Genomic DNA, 12,724 nt, shown 5'->3' with positions numbered 1-12,724 from the left:
AAACATTCATTCTGAAATAGTTATGGTGGGGGGAAAGATGCTGCGCACTGCCCCTTTTCCTCCAATTTAATTTCATTGAAGTAAATTCGAGGTACATCGAAAAATTTTAAAATTAGATATGAAATGAAAACTTTTCAACCTATTTACTATTTAATTTTTTTTTACATTCTTTGATACTATTTTTATCCATGAATTAATAATTTTCCATGCGAGTGCATGTTGATAAAATTATATCCGTATTTTGTATACCAGGCACTAGGAATAGAAAAATAAATACTTCTGAAATTAAATTCTCGTGAATTGTGGTCCAAGAATTTTATTTCAATGTCTAAATTAAATTATGAAATAAAATATAGAAATATCTTATTTTAAAATTTTATTTAATCCGAATTCGAATCCGAATCCGAATAATTTTGACATCTGAAAAAAAGTTACAGAAGTTTTCTCTTATATTTTTAACAGTTCTACGGAAAGATAGGAATTAGACTAAATTTCAATGGTATTTGACAGATTTTCTCGGAAACAAATCATTTTGCAGTCTTCTACATAGATTTTAAATAAACTTGAAGTTTAATATCAACAAATTTCAAACGCCCAGTGATGTCAGATATGAAAAAGTTATATCATTTTCAATTAAATTTTCAAAAAAAATGACGAATATCGTTTTTTCTAACTAAAGCATATCAAGTAGCCAAAAGTTCAATAAAACAGTCTCTTAAAAGTTTACTCAGTCCTGTTATAAGTCTGTATAGCATTCTACTCAGCTAAAAGTTATTATAGATACTTTCAAGTTCTATAATAAAACCAGAGTAGAAGGCTATACAGCCATTGCATGAGACTTTGAGTAAAAAGATTTTTTTCAAAAAGGTTAATGCAAGGTATTTTTATTTTATTCTTTTACTATTTATTATCTTTTATTTTCCTTTTATTATTCCCGTTACTTTAAATTGATTTTATGCTTACTTGAAAAATTTTCACACTTGAAACTTTGAACCTGGACCTTTTTGGTGAAAACTGAAAACCTCTGTATTTAAAGGGTGATACGGTCAAAATTTGGTCAAGGGAAAACGCGTGTAAACCGGTGAAATCGTTTATTTAAAAAACCAAATTAAATTTCTTTTTCAAGTTTAATAAGTATAAAATTCAGGAAAAATATTCAGTTAGGCTTCCGCTTTTCCAAATCCGAATTGCCGGGCCTTACGCTTAACCCCTGCCATCAGATTTTGTACAGCCACCTTGTCCACCTTCTTCGCCGCAGAAAGCCAGATTGCCTTGAACTGCTGCTCGTCCTTTTTTTTGGTCTTCTTTAGGTTCCGCTTGACAATAGCCCAGTATTTCTAAATTGGGCGGAGCTCTGGCGTGTTGGGAGGGTTCTTGTCCTTGGGAACCACCTGCACGTTGTTGGCGGCGTACCACTCCATGGCCTTTTTACCGTAATGGCAAGATCCGGCCAAAATAGTACGGAACAACAGTGTTTCTTCAGGAAAGGCAGCAGACGTTTATTCAAACACTCTTTCACGTAAATTTCTTGGTTGACAGTCCCGGAAGCTATGAAAATGCTGCTTTCCAAGCCTCAGGTACTGATGGCTTGCCAAACCAGAAATTTCTTCGCGAACTTTGACAGTTTCATGTGCTTGAAAATATCTGCTACCTTTCCCCTTCCTTTCGCCGTGTAAAACTCCTGTCCCGGAAGCTGCTTGTAGTCGGCTTTGACGTAGGTTTCGTCGTCCATTACCACGCAGTCAAACATCGTCGTGTACAGCCTCCGGGATCGCGCTTTGGCCGTCGTATTTTGTTTATCATCGCGATTTGGAGTCACTACCTTCTTGTAAGTCGATAGTCCGGCTCGTTTTTTGGCTCGATGCACGGTTGTAGACGATACACAGTTGTCAAAATGCCGTCCAAGGAAGAAGAGCAGCGTATCAAAACTTTGCTCGCGCTTCGCGAAAATCCGAGCTACTCGCACGCAAAGCTGGCAAAATCGCTAAAAGTTGCCAAATCAACCGTTACAAATGTAATTAAAGTGATTTGGGGACGTTTGTCGACAGCCAGGAAATCTGGATCGGCTAGAAATCGAAAACCGGAAGCCGCTGAGACGACAAAGAGAGTTGCCGGTAGTTTCAAGCGAAACCCTAACCTCTCTCCGAGATGCCGCAAATAAGCTGGGTGTATCGTCTACAACCGTGTATCGAGCCAAAAAACGAGCCCGACTATCGACTTACAAGAAGGTAGTGACTCCAAATCGCGATGATAAACAAAATACGACGGCCAAAGCGCGATCCCGGAGGCTGTACACGACGATGCTGACGAAGTTTGACTGCGTGGTAATGGACGACGAAACCTACGTCAAAACCGACTACAAGCAGCTTCCGGGACAGGAGTTTTATACGGAAAAAGGAAGGGGAAAGGTAGCAGATATTTTCAAGCACATGAAACTGTCAAAGTTCGCGAAGAAATATCTGGTTTGGCAAGCCATCTGTACCTGTGGCTTGAAAAGCAGCATTTTCATAGCTTCCGGGACTGTCAACCAAGAAATTTACGTGAAAAAGTGTTTGAATAAACGTCTGCTGCCTTTCCTGAAGAAACACGAAACATTCATTGTTGGCAGTGTCATATTCTTTGTCAAAGATTCTCTCCAATACTTTCGGCAACTCATCACACTAAACTCTTCTCAAAATGTGATGAGTTGACCGAGTGTTCTACTATCTCCAGAAACAACTCTTTAGGCCGCTTCAAGGGAAAGAGATGTTATTCCCAACACTGTCTGTAAACGAATGACTCATTGGCGAAACTACGTCTGCTTTTATACCTTTTTATGCTCTTGGATTTTACTTTTTGACGCTCGGTGTAAACGATACCGAACCGATTATACACCCAAAAAAATTAAAGATTGTATAATTTACCATTCAGTTTTTTTTTAGATTTTTTTATTCGTGAACTTAACTTTTCTGAATCTTACAATTTATCTTATTTTATCATCCATACTACAGGCAGCTTTTCAGAACTTATGATAAGAAATAAACATATGGTGACTGTAAGTGTGCTAAATGAAGAAATTTTGTTCATAATTACCCCACCTAGCCCTAATTTTCCTGAAGATCGAACAATCCTGGAGAAAACTCTCAGGCGACAACCCATTTCAGCAGTTCTTATTTTCCATTATTCACAAAAAATATATATACACTGTTTTAAAAGTATTTTTTCAAACATCACTTATGATAACAATATCACTTTCCAGGTTCCCGAATTTAGGACACTTTTTAACTACACTTTTTAACTTCCCGTTGACTTCTGAACTTTAAATTTCAAATTCGTTCTATTGTTTATTGAGGACGTATGAACCGGAAATGTGAAATTTTTAGAACAAAAAATTCAAAAAGGGGCGCGTTTTATCGGCTTGACTTCAATCACTCACATATCAAGAACTACAGTGAGCGAAATAAGAATAGCACCACTATGTGTTTTGCTTGTTAAAATTTGAATAATTGAAAATTACGAAAATTTTCTTCCACAAATTGTTCTGAATTGCTTAACGGATAAATCAAGCATAAGTTTACTTTTTTTGGACGTAGCAATTGGCGTTGAGGACCAATAATGTGAAAAAGGGGTGCGAAATAAGAATAGCACCACTTGAGTTTTTTTTTAACAAAAACAAGATTATTTTCAAAAATTTACTGTGTAAAAGTGAATAATAATGTTTCTACGAGTTTTTTGAATAGATAACTGCATTTTAGGAGTTTTCCAGAATACCAAAGGTTTTCAAAGGTTTTAAAATGGGGGTTTTAAGAGATGCTCCTCTAGCGTTAAAGAATAAGATATTTGAGCTATAAAACTTTATCAAACTTTTTGATTTCTTCATTAACATTCATAAGTATGATGCAAAATGATGAAACATAGATAATAAATAGAATAGAAGCATTATTATTCACTTTTACACAGTAAATTTTTAAGACTAATCTAGTTTTTGTTGGAAAAACTCAAGTGGTTCTATTCTTATTTCGCACCCCTTTTTCACATTATTGGTCCTCAACGCCAATTGCTACGTCCAAAAAAGTAAACTTATGCTTGATTTATCCGTTAAGCAATTCAGAACAATCTGTGGAAGAAAATTTTCGTAATTTTCAATCATTCATATTTTAACAAGCAAAACACATAGTGGTGCTATTCTTATTTCGCTCACTGTATTTTATCGAGAAACAAATTATTAATATCAAAATGTAATACTTTAAATTCTGAATTTACATAATCATGTAATCACGTAATAAGTTTATATTCACCAGAAACGGAATTTCATATTGATTCTAGTGGTGTGATTACATAAGCACTGCGATACTTCATAAAATATGATAAATAAAAAGGTGACATACCTTCTGAACATTCACAAGTCAGCCAAAAATAATAGATTTTAACTACCACTAGCAGCTGATAGTTCGTTACGAAATAATTTTGTAAAGTATCGCACAGGTAAATAATAAAAAGGTAAAATTTACCGAGACAGCAAAGTGAACGCTCGTGAATGCCCAAAAGGTAACTTCTACCTCTTTGAGATGAAATTCACCTCACAGCGAGGTAAAGTTTACCTGAATTGAGCTGGATAAAAAAGGTACAATCCACCTAAAAAAAAAAGGTGAATTCAAAAAAGGTAAGACTTACCTCGTAGCGAGGTGGAGTTGACCTGAATTGAGCTAAACAAAACGTTATAATTCATCTCGAAAAAAGGTAACAATTTGCCGAATCCATTTATTGAGGTTAAGCTGTTTGTCATTCAGGAACAAGTTTTGCTTCGTGCGCAATATGTGAAAATCGGAACAAAACGGTAAATGTTTTTTTAGATTTCTTTAGCAGTGCTGGATCTCGTCATAATACTTTGCCTTTGTTACAGATTGGCCGACAGAGCTTCCAAGTGTTTTCCATTTCATTTCGGAAAATCCCACAGATCATTCCGGAAAAGCGAGACGATAGGATTAATCGAAGGAGAAGGACATCAATGTATCAACGCAATCTAAGAGGATTCAGCGGCCAAGTTGGCTCGGTAGAACGCGAAAAAGGTGACCGTGAGGAAGCAGGAGTAAGCTGAATTGCCACACGCTCATATTTTTTCAACCATTAATGACTTTTCTTAAACCATTTTTTGAGATTTTTGACAGAACTGTCATTATTGTTGTTTTTCAACCGTAATGAACGGTTCAATTTTCACCATTTTAAGAGTTTTAGTGAACAAGTTAAAAAATGGTTGAATTTCAACCACAAAATATATGGAAAAATAGCAGCCATCTTTGCAAGAGAAATTGTTTGTTTTTTTTTGCAGCTACGCGGTGAATTCAGCAAGCTGTTTCTTAACTTATAAGATGAAGGTTATCCAAATTACAATTAACGCGTAAGTATCTGTTGAATTGAAAAAAAAGAGTTTTAATAAATTAAATTGAGGAACACTTCCAAATTACCATAACCTTAATTTTTTCTCGTAGTTGATCGGAAGAGTGCAATTGCAATTGGAAAATTATTTAACCTCATTAGAACGGCACGGACAGATTTTTCGGCGACTGGCGGTAGCGGCAAACATCTGATAGGAACCATTCTGCTTTGCCATATGATAAAGCATCTTTCAAGGGGTAAGTTATGTTATTTTGATCTATTAAAATACTTCGTTTAACTTTATTTTCATAGTACCATACTAACAATTTTCTGTTTTCCTATCCTTTGCAGTAATGGTCTGAAAATTACTTCCCTTCGCTCATCGAGTTCAAGTCCGATTTGAAAAGCTGCGATAGGAAACATGGGAGGAGCGGTCAGCATCGAACACCGAAGATTTCGATTAATGAAACCAGAACAAGTTGTCCATAAATATTTATAGTTTTTAATGATAATCCATATGTATTTTTAAATAAAATGCTATATTGGCAATACACGGATTGATGCTTTTTGTTCTACATTCATTCAGATGTTTTTCCATTGCAAATCCAAATTCTCCTTGAAATCTCATTTTATGAGTTTTCACTGAAAACTCATAAAACGACTTGATCCACAAAGCTTCGATTAGGCCAGGCTCACCAATGGTTGCTAAACCTCGAATCGAGTACATTCAGCAACATATCTATCAACCCATCATCGCATCAACAGTCGCTAACTTGATTCGAGAAATAGCGTTCGAGCAGTAGGTTGTTACAGGATGCGTTTATGTAGCAACCCGGTAGTAACGCAGCCGGTCGTCGCTATCAGAAAATAAACAAACACAAATAACAACCTGGATGGCAACAATGGGTGCGAAAATCAGTAAGTAGATAAAAACGCAACCAATCAAAACATCTAAAATACCGACTGAGATAGCGACGCCTGGTGGATTTGGTCTTATGGTTATTTTTCAAACATTAATGGTTCAATACGGCCGAGCGTGCACGGGCCTGGCGAAGAAAGTTAGCCTTGACCAAGGTGGGTATATAGGGTAACGGACTTATTTTGGACCGGGTACATATTTTGGACCACCTTGCCGCTTTTTTCTAATATTTCTCTCATACATCATTAGAAACATGAAAATTTGAACAAATATAGTTAAAGCTCCTTCTTATGATTCTATCATATCTAAGATTCAATTTAAATAAGCTGGTTAGATATACAAAATTGAGAATAAAGTTTTGATTTTTCACAGTTGGGTCAAATCAAGCCCACTTCAGGAGGACGTGCCATTATTGGAGTCAACTTTCAAGAGGTTTTCTGCATAGCTGTGATGAATTTAACAACTACAAACATGTTCACAGCTATGATAAAACACTTGATAACTGGTTTGCAAGCTCGAAGAACCAAAAAAACTTGTTTTAATCGAAATTTAACCCATGTCGAAAATAGGTCCAACTAAATTCCTTAGGGACTTATTTTGGACCACCCAACATAACCTGAATATTAAATTGCTGTTAAATGTTCATGAACTTAATAAAACGTTGTACGATGATATGAAAAGAATTATGTACACTTTTTCAATTGCTTATTATGAATTAAGTTTAGAATTTTGGCTTTATTTTATTTAATCAACTCGCTAAAGCTCAAACCTACCTTTAGACGGGGTTCGATTCAATCGGCATAAAACCAAGCCAATCTATCTTACTTTTTATGCACTATGCTTCAAACCACGTTAATCTTACAATCTACATTAAAAGCAACTGTTTGATAAGCAGACGTCAAAAGTAACGAGCCTAAAGTCAAAAGTCAAAAGTCAAAAGCTAAAGCAAAGAAGCTTAAAAACATGAAAAAACTGGACATGCACCAATTTTTTATTAAGTCGTTATTTTATGCTTCATGAAAAATTATTGACAGTTTGGTCTAAAAGTAACACCTAGACAGGGTTGATTATCGAGAAAAAAATATACTTGGTTAGGTAGAAAAGACGAAATGTAAACCCCGTTTCAAGAATGGATTGGGAGAAAAACTCTGGCTTATATTTAGATGGTTAAAAAGATCGCATAATTGTCGCACATTTTTATCTTTTTTGAATTTATGCCTTCTACAGAACTGAAGCCAAATGAAATCCACTAAGGTTTTGAAAGTCAAAATGCATGAATTTATGTCGCGGAGTTCATGATGTCAGACATTCTTCACTTATTATTGGGTCACCTGAAGAAGATTTGCGTTCTAAAAATTGATCCTAAAGATAAGCCAACTGGCTAGTATTTAACACTGCAGAACGAATTCCGTCGAGATGAATGAATTAACGTCAACAAACGAAACTTGACTACAATAATAAGAAAGGAATAGATTAACTGAATTATTAGAATAATTGAGCATCAATCGCTGTCGTAATAATGGCAAAATTTAAAAAAAAATCTTATTAAATTTAAGGGTGGTCCAAAATAGGTCCAAAGGGTGGTCCAAAAAAGAAACCTGGTGGTCCAAAATACCGACCAGAGTTATTATCGGAGAAACGAGTTTGTGGGCTTAAATCTTGTTACTTTGCAACAAACGACGATATGTTTCGATAGAAAAAGCCTTGATCTTCATAATGAACGGATAAAGCAGTCAAAAATTGTTACATATACTTTATTATTTCAGAAAATAACATAGTCACTTCCCAAAGCGGTCCAAAATAGGTCCGTTACCCTATTCAGGAGGTGTTCCCGAATAACGAATTCCCGATTCAGCCATTTCGACTATGTAGGCTATGCAACTATGCGGAACTCATGAAGTTTGTTTACCAACAAACCACAGAAAAGCTGAGCAAAAAATAAACAAACTCATTGAGAGCCCCGCTCACTCCTCGCCTACTTACTGTGAAAGTCGGAGAACCTAGTGTATCTAAGAACCTTGGCCTTGACTTGGCTCAACAATATTTTTTATAAACACGGCGATGCATTCCAACATTAAGTAGAGTAAGAACACTATATATTGAACACCATCTTTGGAATTCAACGCATTTGTGGCCAATAAATACTAACGAAAGGTTTTTTGGGAAAATTTTTTGATAGTGTAGCTTGAGCATGTATCTCAGCTTCGAATCGATATATTTTTTTTCGCAAAAATATGTTTTGAAACTATCATTTAAGCATTTTTATTCAAACTTACTTTTGTCCCAACGATTGAACACAATGTTTCAAATATTGAACAGGCAATGTTCTAACTTTTGAACACTTAAACATTGGATATCATTGTATATATTCAGGAGTATTCAGCTTGATAGTATGCTTTGCAGGGGCGATTTTGGTTGAGCTAGCAACCTAGAAACAGTTTGTTTATATTTCCAAACACCAACCGATGTTTGTTCAATAACTGGTACATGCTTTTCTTTACGAAACGAGTACTGCAAGATTGAACGTTCAATAATTGAAACATTGGGGTTTTCTGTGATCCAATGATTGAACACTTTAACACTAGAAAGATCGCACCAGTCAAAATGACTGGTTGGACACTTTGTTTGTTGAATATCTTTTAAACACTACGCACTAAAAATTTGCAAAAAATACGACTTTTCATGAATTTTGAATCTTTACAAAACTGTATATTTTTTATTTCACTAGTTCTTTTAATAAGCGAGAAAAATTTCGCCATGGACACTCGGACCGTGACCAGTCAAAATGACTGGTAAAATTCACAACCTTATAACTCAAACAAGATAAAATTTTTTCGCTTGCTTTTGGTTTCATTTGCAAACTACATTAAAGACAATGAGCTTTGGTTGATTTATGGTGGGCAGGAGTGTGTCATTCGTAATGAAATTATTGATTTTCGATGCGAAGTCATGAAAATTTGTAGAAAAAGTTCTCGGATTGACCGCTGTGTGGCGCTTCAAGCACTCGACTCCCAATTTTTTTAGTCCGTTTTGTTGCAAAACTATGATCAAACTTTCTGTCAAAATTTGGCGGAATTTCATCAACATTTGTAAAAGTTATGTTAGATTTAATACATGTCGATTCGCGAAATCGAGTAGTTTTAGGTGGTAAATATGTTTTATACTAAACTAAAGTTGGTAAGCTTATTATGAATTGTGTACTCATTTATTCAAATTTGAAGACATCAGCTATGAAACTGAATAATTTAAATGATTTTTGAACATGGGTGCACGGAATATTTTTTATATGTTGGTTATCCACCATGGGTGCACGGATAAACCGCAGTTTCTGCCCAAGTATGTATTCACATGCATTCTTAGATTATTAGATTCGACAAATTTCCAATGGAAGTTCACTTACAGGTATTCCGGCACCCGTGTATATATCTGGCCAGCTGGCAACTGATTGAACATACTAATTGAACATTCTTATTATGAGAGGAAACACATCTTACCTGTCGGCAACTTATGGGGTTTGAACCCAAGTGTTTTCATGCCGATACCGGAAATCGAACCCAGTACGCCTGGCATACCTAGACCAAACTCGTGCCAGCCTATCTGATAGACCACATCGGCGCTAAAATATTTCAACATGGGTGCACGGAATGGATGTACATTCGCCGTTGTAAATTATATAGAACACAAAATATTTTTGAGATCGATATGATAGGTATTTTTGAAATGCAATATTGATCAATCATAAAACTTTTAAGAAAAACAAATCAACGTGTACATTTGACAATGTTGATTCATTATTTTTATTTTCTCTGTTTTCCGTCGCATAACTTGATGCATATAATTCCTGAAATTCACTCGGTCCATGGTAACCGTTTTCCAATTTCTTGGATGTTGATCAGATCTTATCAGATAAATATACGATTGCAAAAACCTGTTTTTTAATAATAAATAAATAAATTTATTATTTCAAGATATAATTGAAACATTTTTTTTTCCAGGAATGTAAAAACGGAACTTGAAATAAAAATCGTTATTTAAATCATTATGTCTCAACATGAAAGACATGGTTTCGACTTTGGTTTAGTTAAGATTTGTAAAAATGCTTTATAAAAATTTGCTAAAAGTCCAATATTTGATTAAAACGCAGTGAATCCGTGCATCCATAGTGAAAAACCATGTATTTAAAACAATTTTTCATTTGAATCTATAAAAGTCTTTATTCTTTACCTTTAGCATGCAAAAAAATTGATTTTGGATGAATGGCGGTGAATCCGTGCACCCATGGTGAATTGCTCTACTTATAGAAAAAGTATGCTTCAAAACCTACAATATCAGGTATAATTTATAGGCAACGTGTTGAAAAATTTCAGAGTGGTGGCTGCTAGAAAATATCTACTAAAACAAAATTGAAGTGAAACCGTGCACCCATGGTCAATATCTATAGCTATCTAACATGATTTTATAATTACATATATAATGTGTTTTAATTTTTTGATAATTATTTGAAATATTCATTTTATGACATACACGCATTCGTCAACTATGCGAAAATGAGGTGATTCCGTGCACCCATGGTGAAAAAATATTTCCATTTTATAACAAAAATGATATCGAATAAATAACAAAATAATTTCAAAAGAAAAAAGTTAAAAATATTATGATATAAAAAATTTTCCCTTTACCAGTCATTTTGACTGGTCGCGGTCCGAATAGGTATATTCAATTTGCCGGTCCTTCTAGTGTTAATTCGTTAACTTCTAACAATATAGGGATAATAAATACTGCCACTCTTCCAGAAATCATTCAAAATGACTTAGTTGAAAACACTCATATTATTATCAATGACGTTTATTTGTCTTTAATCCAATTTTTCTCACAATAAAAAAGGCTGTTTTCTTCATCCAGTCGAAAAATCAAGCCAAAATTTGATAACATTTTCTAGTTCCGGGGATTGTGGCTTAAAGAGTCCGGAATTCTTGATAAAAATTTGAACAGAGGTAGAAAATGCTTCAACAGTGGCACAACAATTTTCAATTAATTATTCTACTGCATATTATTGTTTTAATTGGTTAATGTTTTACGAGTGTTCAATATCGGGTACCTGTTCAATAACTAGTGCTTCTACCCTTTAAGGTAACCCTATTATCTTAAATAAATATAAATTTTTGAACGAATTTTCTTTTTGTTTTATTTTTATTGAAGAAACCATCCAAATCAGCTAGCATTTAGCTTTAAAATCAAAGAACGGGATTACGGTATTATTAACTATTTTGCTAGGTGAATGCGAAAAAGGTTTAATTTACCTTTTTGCAAGGTGAATTGAAAAAAAGTAAAATTTGCCTTTTTGCTAGGTGAATGGAAAAAAGATAAAATTTACCGAGAAAGCTGGGTGGAAAAAAATCACCTCGCTTAAAGGTAAATTTTACCTTTTTTATATTTTCCGTGCAGTGCTTATGTAATTTCACCACTAGAATCAAAATGAATTTGGCATTCTGGTGAATATAAATTTATTACGGAAATCTTGCGTTAATATACTCAAACCCAGTGCAAAATAAATTTAAGTGAAAGAAAATCTGAGAAATTGCACAATGGCAAAAAGTTCGAAAAACAGCTACCTTCGAAAATTCGTCAAAAATTCCGTATATCATATTTGAAAATCTAAAAATGCGAGAATTACGTCAACCCTCGCTCAATCTTCTTTTCAAAGTTTATCTGGAATGCCTTAAACAATTTAGACAGTTAGTTCATTGATTGAAATGTACGGTTTTTACATGCCACTATTCTACATTCTTTGTGGTCATGATCTTGAAAAATTTCAAAAAAAAATCTTTATATGCAACTTATAGCTTCTGAAATTTCATTCCGTAGCTGATCTACAGTCTTTTCCGAATCATGTTTTTTTTCCGATTTTTTATCTTAGACTTTAAATTACGGAAAACTGAAGTGTTGCAGGAAAATAATGTCTGAGAAACATAATGCAGGTGCAGGTAAATAATGTCTGAGAAACATATTTGAGTTAACAAAACGAGGTTTCCGAAACTCAAATGTTTGTAAAAATCTGTTGAGAAACAAGAGAGATAAAGCAGTTTTAGGCGAGGAGTGTCAAATTGACACTCAACGTCTGATTGGGGAGTTTTTTTCTTGGCTTCCAGGGTGCGTCCATACAAAAAGTAATGATACAAAATTAAAGATCTCTGGAATTCATAATGGGTCCCCGAAGAAATTGTTTTCAAACATGCCGCCAAACTTCCGATAGTGTCATGTTGACATTTAAGAGCAGATTAGGGCTAACGAAAAAAAAATTCAAGTGTATAGTAATAAACAGAAGAGTTTACTAAAAAATGACAAAAAGAAATCAAAAGTGACAATAGTGTGACAATCTTTTGGCTTACTTTTTTTCTTATCACTTCGTCACTTCTCGTCCAATCGAACTGGAGGTAAAACCCATAAAGC

At 34.4% G+C, this 12,724-nt stretch overlaps 1 protein-coding gene and 1 long non-coding RNA gene across 2 annotated transcripts in view; one reads left to right on the top strand and one right to left on the bottom strand.

Moving 5' to 3' along the window:
* LOC129747148 (proton-coupled zinc antiporter SLC30A2) overlaps positions 1 to 12,724 on the bottom strand; it is a 74,936-nt gene that overhangs the window by 51,279 nt on the left and 10,933 nt on the right. The gene's annotated exons all lie outside the window — the stretch shown is intronic.
* Positions 5,193 to 5,842, top strand: LOC129747151 (uncharacterized). The gene is made up of 3 exons (XR_008737447.1): positions 5,193 to 5,377; positions 5,469 to 5,612; positions 5,707 to 5,842. It is a non-coding gene; the product is annotated as an uncharacterized LOC129747151 (long non-coding RNA).

Source organism: Uranotaenia lowii, chromosome 2 (genome assembly GCF_029784155.1).
Source record: "Uranotaenia lowii strain MFRU-FL chromosome 2, ASM2978415v1, whole genome shotgun sequence".
In the NCBI taxonomy this organism is placed as follows: Eukaryota; Metazoa; Arthropoda; class Insecta; order Diptera; family Culicidae; genus Uranotaenia; species Uranotaenia lowii.
This window is presented reverse-complemented; position numbering and strand designations above follow the sequence as displayed.